Source organism: Phalacrocorax carbo, chromosome 1, assembly GCF_963921805.1.
Source record: "Phalacrocorax carbo chromosome 1, bPhaCar2.1, whole genome shotgun sequence".
NCBI classification, from domain to species: domain Eukaryota; kingdom Metazoa; phylum Chordata; class Aves; order Suliformes; family Phalacrocoracidae; genus Phalacrocorax; species Phalacrocorax carbo.
This window is the reverse complement of record NC_087513.1, coordinates 211906084-211922217: the sequence shown is the minus strand read 5'-3', so window position 1 is coordinate 211922217 and position 16134 is coordinate 211906084.

Genomic DNA, 16134 nt, shown 5'->3' with positions numbered 1-16134 from the left:
CCCTCAGGATTGTCCCTGCCATGATGTGGGTCACCCATGACCACAGTCCCTCAGGCTTTTCCCTTCCCCAGTGTGGGTTGGCCACAGCCACAGTTCCTCACGGGTGTCCCTACCCTGCATGGCTCTCCCACAGATGCAGTCCCATGGGATATCTCTGCCCCAGTGTGGAGCCACTCACAGCCACAGTCCCCTCAGAGGCAAACCTTGTTTGGCGTGGACCCTCAGCTTCACAGATTGTCTTCTGCCTGCCCTCGGCAGCATCCTCCTCTGACTGCCACCAAAGGCTTCTGCCTGCATCAGGGAGCTTGCAGACCTCTCTGACTCGCTGACATTTTGTCTCCCCATGGGCTGGAGTCTGTTTTGACCAGCACCAGGAATGGATTCTTCCATGACAAGAGCATTTAAACATAGTCAGCTGGATGTTAATGATACTGTAACCTGCAATCTAACTCCAGCTCCCCACACCCGTCCCCCCAAATATAAAAAAGAGGCTGAGCACAGACAGGGTAAGAACTGAAGACTGAAGAACAACCTTGCAGGTTAAAGGAAGTCTTTTGTCTCCCAATTAACATCAGGGCCAAAAAGACCATAAACAAGAAGCTAGTCATCTCATGTATTACATAGTGTCTGGTTACCCTGTTGTTTCATATAATCTGACAATAAATCAACATATCCTGCATGACATGCCTACTCAAAAGGAACAACAAAAGGTCACCAGTCCTTCCAGTCTCAGTATGGCTTTATGAAACTTAAAGACACCAGCTGTGGTGCAGAAACATTGCATACTCCGAGGAAGCTTTGTTATTTGTATTCATGCACAGCAGTACTGTCACTATACATCGGGCTACTCAGTTGTCATTTGAATACTTTGATGCTAGTGCAATTCACTGGGCCCAGTTTATTTTCACTTGGTTTTTATTCATGCTGGAGAACTACACTGACTGCAAAGGCAAAATTGTTGACTCACATGGAAAGAGAGGAGGTTCATGCCTATGGGCTCGTGCACCAGATGATTTGCAGAAATAGAACAGCAGACAGAAAGCTTCACTAGGAAAACTCCTAGGAAGCATCAACGTAAGTGTTTGACCTGTACTGTGTGGTCCCACCCATAAATCCAGAGTAGACTGAGCTTGGAAATAGAATCATAGAATGCTTTGGGTTGGAAGGGACATTTAGAGGTCATCTAGTCCAACCCCTGGCCTGCAATGAGCAGGAGTATCTTCAACTACATCACATCGCTCAGAGCTCCATCCAACCTCACCTTGAATGTTTCTAGGGATGGGGCTTCCACTATGTCCCTGGGCAACACATTCTAGTGCTTCCCCACCCTCACCAGGAAAATTTTTACCTTATATCCAGTCTAAACCTACCCTCCTTCAGTTTAAAACCATTACCCCTTGTCCTGTCACAACAGGCCTTGCTAAAAAGATTGTCCCCATCTTTCCTATAGCCCCCCTTTAAGTACTGAAAGGCCGCAATAAGGTCTCCTTGGAGCCTTCTCTTCTCCAGGCTGAACAGCCCCAACTCTCTTAGGAGAGGTGCTCCGCCCCTCTGATAGTTTTTGTGGCCTCCTCTGGACCTGCTCCAACAAGTTCATGTCCTTCCTGTGCTGAGGAGCCCAGAGCTGGATGCAGCACTGCAGGGGGGTCTCACCAGAGCGGAGCAGAGGGGCAGAATCACCCCGCTCGCCCTGCTGCCCACGCTGCTGGGGATGCAGCCCAGGAAATGGTTGGCCCGCTGAGCTGTGAGCACATTGTTGACTCATGTCCAGCTTTTCATCCCACAGCACCCCCAAGTCCTTCTCTGCAGGGCTGCTTTCAATCCCTTCATCCCCCAGTCTGTATTGATATCAGGGGTTGCCCCAGCCCAGGTGCAGGACCTTGCACTTGGCCTTGTTGAACTTCATGAGGTTCACACAGGCCCACCTCTCCAGCTTGTCCAGGTCTCCCTGGATGACATCCTGTCCTTCTGGCGTGTCAGCTGCACTGCTCAGCTTGGTGTCATCAGCAAAATTCTTGAGGTGCGCTCAATTCCACTCTCAAAGTCATTGATGAAAATATTAAACAGCACTAGTCCTAGTATGGATGTCTGAGGGACATCACTTGTCACCAGTCTCCATAGCCATTTACCACTACCCTCTGGATGTAACCATCCAACCAATTCCTCATTCACCAAACAGTCTGCACATCAAATCCGTATCTCCTCAAATTAGAGAGAAAGATGCTATGGGGGACCATGTTGAAGGCTTTACAGAAGTCCAGATAGATGACACCCATTGCTTTTTCCTTGTCTACTGTTGTAGTCACTCCATCACAGAAGGCCACTAGGTTGGTCAGACAGGACTCGCCCTTTGTGAAGCCATGCTGGCTGTCTCAAATCACCTCCCTGCCTTCCCAGGGGGTTCTTCTGACTAACTGCTTGAAAAGCTGGAATTTTGCTTACCTAAAATTTAGCATCCTGACTATAATCCTCAATTTTCCCATATCCCTTAGGTGTGTGAACTCCACCGTGTGATCACTGCAGCCCAGGCTGCCTCCAATCTTGATGTCACTGATGAGCTCGCTTACATTGGTGACCATCAGGTCCAGTATTACATCCCCTTGGGTAGGGCTGTCTATTACATGGTTTAAGAAGTTATCCTCAATGTATTCTAGGAATCTCCTGGATTGCCTACAGCACCCTGTGCTACTTTTCCAGCAGATGTTGGGGTGGTTGAAGTCCCCTTGTAGGACGGGACCTGAGAGCGCAAAGCCTCCTGGAGCTGGGGGAAGAAGACTTTGTCAGTATGTTCTTCTTGATCAGGTGGCCTGTAGTAGACACCAACCACAAGGTTCCCTTCGTTGCCTCTGTCTCTGCTTCTTACCCATAATCTTTCGACCTGCTCATGGTTATTCTTCAGGGACAACTCTTCACACTCTATCCATTTATTGATGTACAGGGCAACTCCTCCACCCCTTCTTCCTCGCCTGTCCCTTCTGCACAGCCTGTAGCGATCAATAGCCACATTCCAGTCATGGGATTCGTCCCACCAAGTTTCAGTAATGGCAATCAGGTTGTAGTTTTCTAGCAACACAGTAGCTTCCAACTCCTCCTGTTTGTTTCCCATGCTGTGTGTATTCATGTGGAGGCATTTCATCTGGGCTGTTGGCCGTGTCATCACCTTAGTGGAACACCCCTTGTTTCCCTTGAGGTGTTTCATAGAAATTTCCTTGTTGGCTTCTACTATCTCAAGAGCCCCCAGCTCATCTCCACAAGACTTCAACCATGCTGCACTGCCCCCAGCACACCTCTGGGCAACAGGTTGAGGGCTCATACTAGCAGCCTGTCCCTCTAACGATTGTGTATCATCCCACACCTTGTCACAGACAAGCCTGATATGTTCCCCCTCCCTCCCTCTTTGCCTCTAAAGACCTGTCAATGAGCCCCACAAGGTCCTGAGCAAAATCCCTCTTTCCCCTTTGAGAAAGGAGGCTCCCATTTGATGCTGGCAAGCTGGTGCCATGTAGGCCATCCCATTGCCAAAAAAACCAAAGTTGTGGCAGTGACACTAGCCACCGAGCCATGTATTGCTAGATTTCTCGACTGGGTCTGCCTGGTCCTTCCAACGTCACTGCCTACAACTGGAAGGAGGGAGGAAAAATTAACTTGTGCCCCAGATTCCCTCACTAACCATCCCAAGGCCCTGAAGTCTCTTAATCATCCTTGGGCTACGTACTGAAACTCCATCACCACCCATGTGGAAGAGCAATAACGGGTGGTAGTTCGGGGGCCATACCAGGCTATGAAGATTCCTAGTGATAGCTCTAATCCAGGCTCCTGGGTGGCAGCAGGCTCCCCTATGAGGAGGCTTAGCCTGGCGTATTGGACCTTCTGCTCCCTTCAGAAGGGAGTCTTCCACAACTATGACCTGTCTTTTCTTCCTTGTGGAGGTGGTAGTAATATGGGATGTAGGTCTTTCTGGTCTTGGTGACTCCTCTGATGTAGATGGATCAACACCCACATCAACCACTGACTGATTCTCCACATCTAGAGCCTCATACCTATTGTGCAGAGTGCCTGGGGTGGCATGGTGGGCGAGGAAAGGGTTCACTTGCTGCCCCAGTTGTGAACTTGTTTCCACTTGGTGTTTCCCTTTAAGAGCCTGCCTACATCCTTATGGGGGGATGATACTGGATCCCTTTGATCACGGACTTTCTGGTGGCTGTCCCTGTTCAGGTTTCTGGGAGGTCAGAGCATGGTTCCACCAGTCTAACTCTTGCTCAGCCTCCCTGATGCTCCTTAGCCTATCTACTTCCTCTCTTAGCTCTGCCACCAGGCCAAGTAGATAGTCCACCTGATCACACCTTACACAGCTGTTGCCTTTACCACCATCCAGTGCAAGCTGGTGGCACTCCCTGCAGCCAGAGGCCTGGATGGCTGTGTGTTTTCCTGGGAGCTCAGCCTGGATTGATACATCCTTTCTGGCTAGTGCAGCAGATATAGCCTTCCACTGGGTGGATGCCACGGCTACGCTCCCTCTCACCAACTGAACTTGCTGAACTTACCTCCTGAGCTGGTAAAACAGGTAAGAAGTAGCAGTGATTTGACACACAATTACCGTCAGCTAACTGGGGGCTGGCTGAGCTGTAGTGTGCCACTCACTCAGCATTGAGTCCATCATCCATAGACTTTGAAATATGGTGAAATTTCGAACTACAACCATAGTCTAAAAATTATTTAAAGAGGAGGTGCATTCTTAGCATTCTCAAGTTCTTCTGGGAATTGGACTGACTCAATGAGATGCATTTGTATTTCAGGTACCTCCAGCACTAGTCACATTTGTTCCTGCTTTACCAATTTTTTCTCAATTTTTAATAACTCATGGGACTTTGAGCAATTTCAAGGTCATTTCCCTTGAATAATCTGGAGACTTTGCCACCAGCTTTCCAGATGTCATACTCAGCCTCAGAAAAATAATTTCTTAGTTAGCATGTGAAATGCTAAGTATTTTTCAAATATTCAGCACCTCATACATTCAGAATGATTTGTGTTAGGCCAAATTATTGTCCCAGAGAGAGAGCCATTAGAAGAAGTTGTGTTGCAGTTGTGATGATCCAGGTAAGGAACATGACTTTGCTAACTCCTGGTACTTCTGAGCCACGTTCACCTGTAGTTTCAGTGACATTGAGTACCTGTCACAAAGGAAGAATCTGCAGGTCAACATAGCACAATACAACAAGACATTAAATATCACATTTCAGCTGACACCCACAAGTGGGCAGTTCAAACTAAGTAGCAGATTACATCCATCAAGGAGCATATATAATCGGGGAAGGCCGGAGAAGTATTTTTTCAGAGCCTTATTCTTCTTCCTGCTGGAGAAGACCTTATAAAGTTTTAAAAGTAGCCTCAAGCAGAGTCGTAAGAGATGCTTTCACACAGACATGAATCCCTTGCGAAGGTCAACTTTAGAAGAAATAATAGGAACACACCACAGTGAATCTAGTCTTTTGAATTGCTTACAAGCACCACAGTATCTGTCAAAGACTATCACTATGGTTATGTTAATGGTAAGGTGGGTAATCTTTTTGTATGTGTGAGTCCAGTGAAAGCCCCTCATGGTCTCAACCCCATGTCAGGACTAAATCTAAGCATAAGCTGCCTCGTCCCTCTCAGACAGTCCTGCCCAGAAAGCAAGCCAGAAATGCAGGTCAGAAGGGGATTGTGGCACATGTCAGTCAGGTCTCAGTCCCAGTTGTCAGAAGATCAGGACTTGTAGGGGCTCTCCATCATGTACTTTTACCTCAGTCAGGATGTGTCCCCTCCCTTGGACCACAGACACTGTATTTTTATTGACCCACTAGTCTAGGTGGCTGTAAAGACTGGTAGCATGTAAAGGAAGGACAGATCAGACAGATCAACACTGAATTTGTATTCTTTTTTTTCTTTTTTTTTTTTTGTTTTTTGCTATTGACGTAGGTATTAATAAGTAGCAAGAAAGAACTTACATGAATATCACACTTTAGTTCAAGCAGGAGTTGTTCACACTTTAGCAGGGTGGACTGACCTGACTTCAAACTGCTGATGTAGTTCTGTAAACCACAATGGAAGAAAACTTGTTGGGCAGATGCTGAAAGTGTTATCCCACAGAAAAAAAGTATGCAGTATAATATCTATTTAAAACACTGTGACCAATAATTCTACTGAAACACACTTAAAAGCCTAAACATGAACTCCTTTGCAACATACAATGACTATGCTAACAGCGGTAGGGGAACACAACTGGTAGAGTTAGCTTTCTTCAGGATGAATTATCTGAAGCAAAATATTTAATACCCATGTTTACCAGTTAATCTATCCAAGGTGCTATTGAATGGATGTGTCAAAGAACAAAAAGCAATTAAATGCTCTATCACTAAAAACAGTCATAAGTGGACAAAAGTGTAAATGGGCAAAATTCAATAATACATTGACACTGTTCTTTCTAAAACACCTTCTACTCCACCAGTGCCATTATAAAGGCACTTCTATTCTCCACATATGTATAGTGGTAGATCCACAGATGATGTTTAAAGGTAACTAGCTGGAGTCTTCATATACTCCATAAGTCTATTTTATACATTTGAACTTTAAAAGATCTATTTTCTACACTTCTAGTGAAAAAAACCATTATTTTTCAAAGTTTATTTTAACTTTACCTAAAAACAATAAGCAAGAGAGAAAAGCAATTCTAGGAATGAAAGTAGTCATACACAGAGTGAAAAACAGGTTAATGGCCACAAAAATATTTGTCTGTCGATAACATAACTAGGAGCAGAGCAGAAACAGAAAAGAGACAGAAACTTAAAACACCAAATGGAATCTTTTGAGGGTTGATATAAATAGGTGACATATTTCACAGCATTGCCACCAAATGTCACAGTCCCTCAATTTTGATTTTCTGGTTGTACTTAGAGGATAAATATAAATTTTCATTTTTAAAGTCTTCTTCACAGCTTGAGTCCATTCAGGATTAGAAACTGATTTAATGTTATATCTGACTTCTTCCCTCTATACGAACACATCCAGAATAATGCAGCAAGCTTTCCATGCTTTTCAGATGACAGAGATGCAACTAAGTATTCATTCTTTTTTGGGGTGCTTATCCAACACACATCCCATATGCATGGCTTTCTCTAGTAGGGACACTAAACTTTCTAGCTATGCACTGCTTATGTCTACTTTGACCTATTCGGAGCTGTGCTTACTACAAGAACCTAGGAGACCTGATGCATTTCCTTGAGCTTAAAAGCTCAGTGCTCTAGTATTCAAAATGGCATGCCTCGGTGAATTGTTCCTACTTTTGTCTCAAGGATATGCATTATATATCAAAGATACAGATGTGTTAAATTAATGCGCTACCATGATTTCCAGCAGCTGCTCTGTCCATTAATTAGGTTTGCTGACAAATTAAATACCTTGACTAAGAAACAGGGTACAAAGCCCTTTTTAAAATAAGTCTTGTTTTTCACGGTGATGCATTGCTTTACTGACTAAAATGTGCTACACTCCAAATTGTTCTCTACAGGACACAAAGTTCTGGCAAACAGGAAAAGCAATTCCATGTTCTGAATTTTTCTTGCACTTAGTGGCTCATTTGCTCTTCAGGATGTCCTTCTTATTAAATGTTTTGCTTTCCTTTCTCCCCAATTAACCCCAAATAAGTGAAATTAAGTTAATGAATTGAACCTCACACGATTCCATGTAATTTTTAAGGTTTCCCTTTTGAGAGTATAATTTTTTATTCTTTATCTATAAATAGGTATCACTGTCCTCAGTGGTGCAATAACTTCATAATTTCATTTTCTGACAGTAATAAGAAATTGAAGGATCCAGGGAAGACCTTGGTTGTTTGGCGTGGAATATAAACATCTGAATTTGGAATAAGATCAAATTTCCAAGGCTGAAAATCCTTTCTGAATCACTGCATCCAAAGTCAGCAGGAACCTCCTTGTTTGTCTTCACATTTCTCTAAGTATTTAAAATTTTATTTATGCACACACTCAGAAGTCGTTCAGTCTTGCTCATGTTGGATGCACCACTTGTCTCTTCATACCTAAACTAAGGATTAGAAGCCAACAGTTATTGTACTCAAGCGTTTTGAAATGATCCATCTAAAAGATATGATCTATGAATCACTTACTGCTAGGAACAGGCTCTTCATAAAATCCAGCATTAGGTCTGCTTTCTTTTAAAAAGCTAACAACATGGCATGCTATCTTTCTTATTAAATAAGATCTTATTTTTGCAAGCAGTCATGGAGGAAATGCAAAACAGTTTTAAATCTATATGCTCTATTTATAGGAATACTTCGCAAATATTTCTGTAGATGGAAAAGGGAAAGACAGCTGCCCTATTCTTAGTTGTGTGTATGTATTCTACACTAAGCATGAATGCCTTAAAGATCCTTAGGAGATAAGAACCCAACACCACCATTCCAAAGCAAGCGTCTTACTTGCACAGCTAATGAATCAGACTTCTAATGATGAAACCTTTTTGGATGGTGTTCCCTCCTTCCATCCTTGGCTGCTAGTATCTGCCTTCTGTTTAACAATGTAATGTCCCCTTCTCTTAATTTTATCACAATCCCCTGTACAGGTATAAAAAATTTACCTTCTCATTTAGATCAATAAACTTCAAATGTTAAAATGTTACCTGTTTCAGCACAAATTCATAATGCAAGTGGCATACTTTTTGTTTATTAAAAAAAAAAAAAAAGAGGTGGTTCAGTTGGGAAGTTGGTCTGTTTATGGGATAAATCCACCTTATACCATAGGTACTTAAAGTACCTTAGAAAGTCATAACAAGGACAAAGAGCTCAAAGAGGAAATTGGTTAAATGCAAAGATGTGTGTTTCATTTCTAATTTAACAGTAAGAGTAATCAATCATTAGAATAAACTGCCAGGGGCTATAGTGTCATCTCCATCACTCCAGGTTTTCAGATCAAGACTACGATAGTTGTATAAACTTAATCTGCTAAAAATTTTTGGTGTCTGTAGAGGATTAAACAAAATTAAATGCCCAGACCAGGTGCTCTATTTCTGTCCCCGTAGTCCACAGAGCTGTACACACAGAGATGACCCGTGCTGACACTGGAAGATCTGCTGTGAATTTTAGTGTCAGTATAGTTGAATTCAATGTTTTAAGTTGAATTTGAATGAGTGACAGTCCTCAAGCAAATTCATTTTTTAATTTCATTAAAGCTGCAAAATAAATTATACATCTGTACCTGCATCAAGTCTAGCTTCTTTATGCTTCAAACAACCAAAAAATTTTTTTAAATAATTTTTAAGTCTAAAAAAGAATTTTAAAAACTCATAAATGACCAGTATGTACAATACCTTCTCTTGGGTTTACACTGATGATAAAGAAAAAAATCTGAGGGGATTTTAAACCAAAACTCCATTTTACACATATCAAAGTCAAGGTTAGGTCTCTACAATAGTGACTCTAATAAATTTTTTCACAGAAATTGAAAATGTCTCAAGAAGGAGAAACAGAGAATCAGAATAGCACAATGCCAGTGTTCTGAGAACTGAGATTTTAAAATATCTTCTTATAAACAAAAGGTTGCATTTGAGTTTCTTGAACTCTGAACAAGAACCCAAAGCAGTTCTTATCACGCAAAATGCTTTGTAACTAATTTTTTTGAGAGTTATGGTTCTAGAAACATGCTTAGCAATTACAGATAAAAATATTCAGTGACCTCCTTACTCTAGTTTTAAACTGCCTGAAATGATAGTTTTGATAACTACACTGCCTAGTTATTTAAAAATCAGTCACTTGAATTATTGTGGTCACCATTATAGTATCTAAGTAATTAATTCTATCACTGGAATCCATAATACATTGCTATATTATAATGGAAACATAGTAGGCAATAATTAAAATACTTAAATGGATATATTAATTCTTAGAGTAAAAAGAATAACTGTCTCTGAAATTCTATTTATGGTATAAACTCAAGTTACATTTTATTAGTAATAATTTCTCATAGTCTATGGCTTACCTATGGGACAATAAAATAATGCAGAGAAACTATCTTTCTGAAAGTTACTATGGGTAATAAATAGAAATTTTCTGAGAAAATTTAGGTATAGCTAGCTAAAAGGAAAGACAATACCACTGGAGGAACTTCTAGAAAAAAGCAAGACTGAAAGAATATGTGATTTTTCAGTTAAACTGGAGGATCAGAATCCCACGTGGGCTGGGTATTGCTAATTGGAAAGGCTCTGGAAATGAGTGGATTGAAAGTTTTGTGGCCTAGAAGTCATGGTCCACAGAGAAAGATTAAAGAAGCTCTTTCCATAAGAAGTATAAGAGATGGCCTATTTAAGTTCTGTATCTGTCATTCAGGAAAGTTCTCTTTGGTTGCAAACAGTTTTTTAATCTAGAAGATAAAAAGTTTCAAATGAACCCAGAGGCTGAAAGGCAGAAAAACTCAGACTACAAAAAAGATGTAGTTTTTAAACAATCAGTACAACTGACTATTGAAAAAACCCTGTCATGAGCCATAAAGGACTCTATATAATTTGAAAGCTTTTGAAAAATAGGTTATACCTCAAAAATTTCATGCAAGAATTGTATGAGATTCTTCCTTTTGCTTCCAAAGGTTACAGACGTGAATCCATCTTAATTTTTTTTTCCACTTCTATTTGTCCTTAATACACTATTTTCCTGTAAAAATCCTCTTTCAAAAAAAGCTACCTGATCAGTTTAATCTTTTAGGATTGCCCTTTAAGTCTTCATTATTCCATCCATTTGCAAATAAAAAATGAAAATATTTTTTAAGATCATTCACAAAGAGAGATTTAAGATCCTTTAGATAAAAAGGTTTTGCATTAATACAAATTTAAAATGTTAATCATGATGGTGAAAGGTGAATGGACAAACCTGTATGGCAATCAGAACAACTCTTATATTGAAAACTATGTTTAGATGCTAAAATGAGTGTTAAGGCCTCATTTGTTTTTCACAAATATGCAGACCTTTGTAGCACAACAGAAACATAAAAGATCTAATTTAGAATTGGTTTGGAAAGTCTTCACCCAAAAATGTGGTGTATGGGTGTGGGTCTTTGGAAAACTAACCCAAATGATCAGCAGGAGAAAACTAGGAAATCCAATTTTAATGTACATTTTCCGCTCCAGTGCCTTGAAAGCTGGACTACTTAGTGGACAGTAATAACAGAAAAGAACAAAGACTCTGAAAGCAAAGGTCCTTTCCTTTGTACACATAAATATGGACTGAAGCCTCAAAATATATATGTCTTTAAAAAGAATAAATATATTTTCTTCTTTGTGTCTCACTTGAAAAACAGGTGTGCCCCTACTTCTCTACAGAAAAGAATTCACTTGTGTTCCTGAAATATTTAGGAATCTTCAGAAAATTCCACACACGGATGAATGAGTTAATTCCCTTTTGAAATTACCACTTCAGAGACAGTATCTCATTACAAAAAAAAAAAAAAAAAAATAATCAAAAATCACTATAATACCACCAAAATGTCTTTAAGGGATATTTATTCATCTTGCCCGGATCTTGCAAAATCAGCCATACATAAAAGTGAACAGGCACGCATCTAATACCAGCAATTAACAGGGAACATCTTTTCCAAAAGGTGAATGTTACCAGCTCATGATTCTTATGCTAATACAGACTTATTTGAATTGTTCTAAGAATGTATTACAATGTCTAAATTACAGGCCAGAATGTACTTTGATCTGGTATTTCTCTGAACTGTAGCGACTGTAATAAGCAATGATCTCAAATATGTTACTCATGCTGAGTACAATTTGATTACATCCTTAAACTGTACAGTGTTATACGTTGGTGGTGTTTGCCATTACAGAACTGCTATTTTAAATAGCACTGAACAGATAATTTGTCACAATGTAAAACTGCAGGCACCAGTAATCCACTTCTTTTTTATTTTTAAAGGGACTGCATTTGCTAGGGAGATTGCCTTGATGGTAACAATAGAGACTCAGAACCCAGGTTCAGTAACTTAAATTAAAGGAGCATTTAATTTAAACTTTTATTAGTTCACCGATGTCTAAAATAAATTCTCCTCTGTGAGCAGAGGGGAACCTGGGAAAGTGCAAAAGAGAACTTGAAAAAATTAGGACGTCTCTGTACACAAGCAAGGTTTGCTGCATCAGACTATATTTTTTAATGTCTTTAGTAATACACAGGTTTGGATGAGAAGAGTTCTCGTAGACACCAGTGAGCAGCTTTACCTTAACTTTGTTAAGATCGGGACAAGGTACCCAGGTCAATATCCATCAAACATCTATAAGCATTAAGGTGCTCAGTACTGCAGGGCCTGAGATGTTAGGAACTCAGCTCTGGCGGTAAAAATTGTAAGGCTGAGGGCTATGTTTAATGCACCTTGTTAGGCTCCCTATCACATTTTACAAGAACCAGTGTTCAGACGGTTGGAGGGGAAACTTAGACTTACCAAGCATGAAAGCCAAAAGGAAGGACTTCACTGTCAGAAACATGGACTTGGGAACTTGAAAGCTGCTGTTAAACACCCCTGTGAAACTGGAACATGGAGCCTGCAGCCAAATCTTGTCTTGGGATCTCTTTTTACTGGTGGTGTCCTTTCATTCATCGTGAAAGACTGCCCAGCATAGCAGCCACTGGTAAGGGGAAGTTCCTGCCCAGAAAAATTATCCATTTAGAAACTTTTCTATTTGATGTTGCTACATTTAATTTCTTATATCAATAAATATGCCTCCACATCTTTCAGTCTCATCATCTTAGTAGCAGTCAGTTCCAAACAAAATACCCCAATGTACACAAAAATATACTGCATTGCGCTAAGCCATGCCTTGAGTCAGTAGGTAGTAGTATGCTAATACAATATCACCATTGATTTTCTAAGCTATTCCAGTACAATCTATTTAGTACACACACAACTATTGTCAATATATGCCAAATCGGCTACATTGCACCCATTTGACCAAGAAAAAGGAACAAAATGATTAAATGACCAGAATATGCAATAGCAATATGCTTAGGTTTTTTAGAACTCAATTAAATGATTTCACAGCATCTTTCTATGACCATACCACAGATCTCAGTCACCTACTTCTTAACAGCTTTTCTCTTCTTCCAAGAATTGATTAGGTTATACATGCACATATCGCTGCAGTTACAAGACAAAGAACATCCACATTCTGGAATTAGTTTATTCAGCAAAATTAGCTTGAACTTAAAACCATTGTCAGAGGCATTTGGTGGTAATCACCTAGGATTTCCCTGAAATATTCTCCTTTAATACTGTGGTGGACTGTCCTTGTCTAGCTGCCAGCTGCTCAGCAAGCCACTCTATCACTCCACCTCCGCAGCAGGACAGGGGGAGAAAAATGACAAAAAGCTTGTGGGTTGAGATAAGGACAGGGATATCACTTGCCAATTACCGTCACGGCCAAAACAGGCTCAGCTTGGGGAAATTAATTTAATTTATTGCCACTTAATAAGAGAGAATGGTAATGAGAACCTAAATGCACTTTCCCCCCACCCCTCCCTTCTTCCAGGGCTCAACTTCATTCCCAGTTTCTCTACCTCCTCCCTGTGAGTGGCACAGGGGGATGGGGAATGGGAGTTGTGGTCAGTTCATAACACTTAATCTCTGCCACTCCTTCCTTCTCGAGCTCTTCCCCTGCTCAGAGTGGAGTGCCTCCCACAGGATATAGTCCTTCACAAACTTCTCCAGCATGGATCCTTCCCAGAGGCCACAGTTCTTCACAAACTGCTCCAGCATGGGTCCTTTCCATGGAATGGTGCTCTTCAGGGAAAGGACTGCTTCACTGTAGGTCCCCCATGTGACCTGCTCTAGGGCAGGCTGCCCATGGTCTGTAGCTTCCTTCAGGGCACATCCACGTGCTCTGGCACGGGGCCATCCATGGGCTGCAGTGTGGTTATCTGCTCCATGGCATGATCTTCTCCATGGGCTGCAGGGGAAGCTCTGCTCCGGTGCCTGGAGGACCTCCTCCCCCTCCCTCTTCACTGACCTTGGTTTCTGCAGATTTGCTTCCCTCACATATTCTCACTCCCCTCTCTCAGCTGCTGCTGAGCAGTGATTTTTATCCTTTCTGAAATATGTTATCCCAGAAGCGCTACCACCGTTGTTAACTGACTCAGCCTTGGTCAGCAGTGGGTCCATCTTGGAGTGGCTGGAACAGGCTCTGGCTGACATGGGGGCAGCTTCTGGTGTCTTCTTTCAGAAGTCACTCCTGCAGCCCCCCCACTACCAAAACCTTGCCATATCAACCCAACACAGTTACTGGCGGCTGCTACCATACTCAAAGGACTGATTTCAAAACAAAACTACATACAGCAACAGACAGGTGATGTCACTCACTCAGATGAAACAACTTAGTGATTGATGTCCTCAGCCTGGAGTAAAAAGGCTTTGGTTCCATCTTCTTCTCAGTCTGAGGAGAACCAGACATAACTGGTTCTCTCACCCTTTACAACTTAATGGTACTGTAAAGCTTGTCATCAAGGTGTTGCCTGAGCAGAGCAGTGTCCATGTCTGCTATTGAAGAATAACTCCAAGAAACAAACAGTACAAGAATTGCAGGCAGAAGAAAGAGCATGAAGTGCACAAGGGAACAGAAGAACTGTTATACTGAATCAAACCAAAGAGGAAGCTACCCCCATGGCATGTGGTATTCACTTAGAGAAAGAAAATTAGAAATCAGTTGTGTACAAGGTGATTCTACATGCTGTCCTCCTGTTTACTCGCCACCTATACTGTCTGTTATCTCTTATCCAAGACATTTTCCAGTTTTGGGGACCTTCATAACTTCTTCAGATGATCAGTCGCACAATTCAGTTATTTTTCATCTCTGTGAAAAATAAATTAAAAAAACAAAACCCACACCAACACAAAAACCCTGCTTCCTGATATTTTAGTTGCACGGCTTCTAGCATTGTATACTATGAAACATACCTCCTCCACATTATTCCTAATTTGATAAACCCCAAGACTTAAGATTTCTAGTTTACTTTTCCAGCAGAAGCTGTTCTTTCCACTACATCATGTATTTTCTTCTTGACTACACTTTTATTTTATCTACTTTGTCATTTTGGAGATAGGACAACAAAAACAAGACACAGGGTTAATGATAGAGTACATGTCAGAGTCAGTGCATTTATTTAGCTTTTACCACTATAACACAATTCAAATTAAAAAAAAAAAAAAAAGTAATACTTACTCAGAGCTAATTGTTACATAGGTAGACTTAGGCTTAATTTTCCCATATGCACTGAGATACTTCCCAGAGCAGAGGAAGGATCCTGAGTTTTGATCCATGTTTCTAAGATTATCTTTTTGCCCAGTGACAGTTCAGTATAAAAGACATCAAAATAAAAATGCAGAGAGATGCCTTTCATCGAAAGAAGGGAGGCTTCAAGATACATCTCCTTTCAAAGTGTTAAATTGAGGTGTCTGAGCAATATGCTGGCTACTGCGACTGCTTCCTTGAAGTAACTAATCCTCTCCACACATTGTGTATCCAAGTCAGGCATCTCAGGAGAGCCAGTTCTGATTTTTTTGAGCTAAGGATAATAGGAATTATCGCACCTACATCTAACTGTGTTTTTTCCCCAAAGTCACACAAGAAAGAGCAAAACAACAACTCATACACAGAATATCTGGGAGAACTAAACAGGAGATTATATGGGAATGTGTAAAAAGCAGTGCAAAATACACCTCCAGTCAGGCAGCACAGAATTGAACTGCCTGGCACTTTTAGCCGTTTGCTGATTTAGCAATTCATGAAGGTAAACCCTATAGTAGAATTCATTAATTTCTATAATGTAAATTATTTCCTCAGAAGTGTATTTCCCATAAGTGAGATGGTTTTGCTGTGGCTATGAATAAATCAATAATGAAATAATCTTTGTATGCAGTGCTAAAAAACCAAAAATATCTGACTCAGAAAATCTGAACCTAAATAACAGAGAGAAGTTTACATAAAAAAAACCCACACAAACTCATTAAAAATACATTTATATTATGAAAAAAAAGGACTATGTGGAAAAGCAACCTGCCTAAGCCTGGCATTGCAAAGCTGACGTTCATTGTATTGATCAAAACC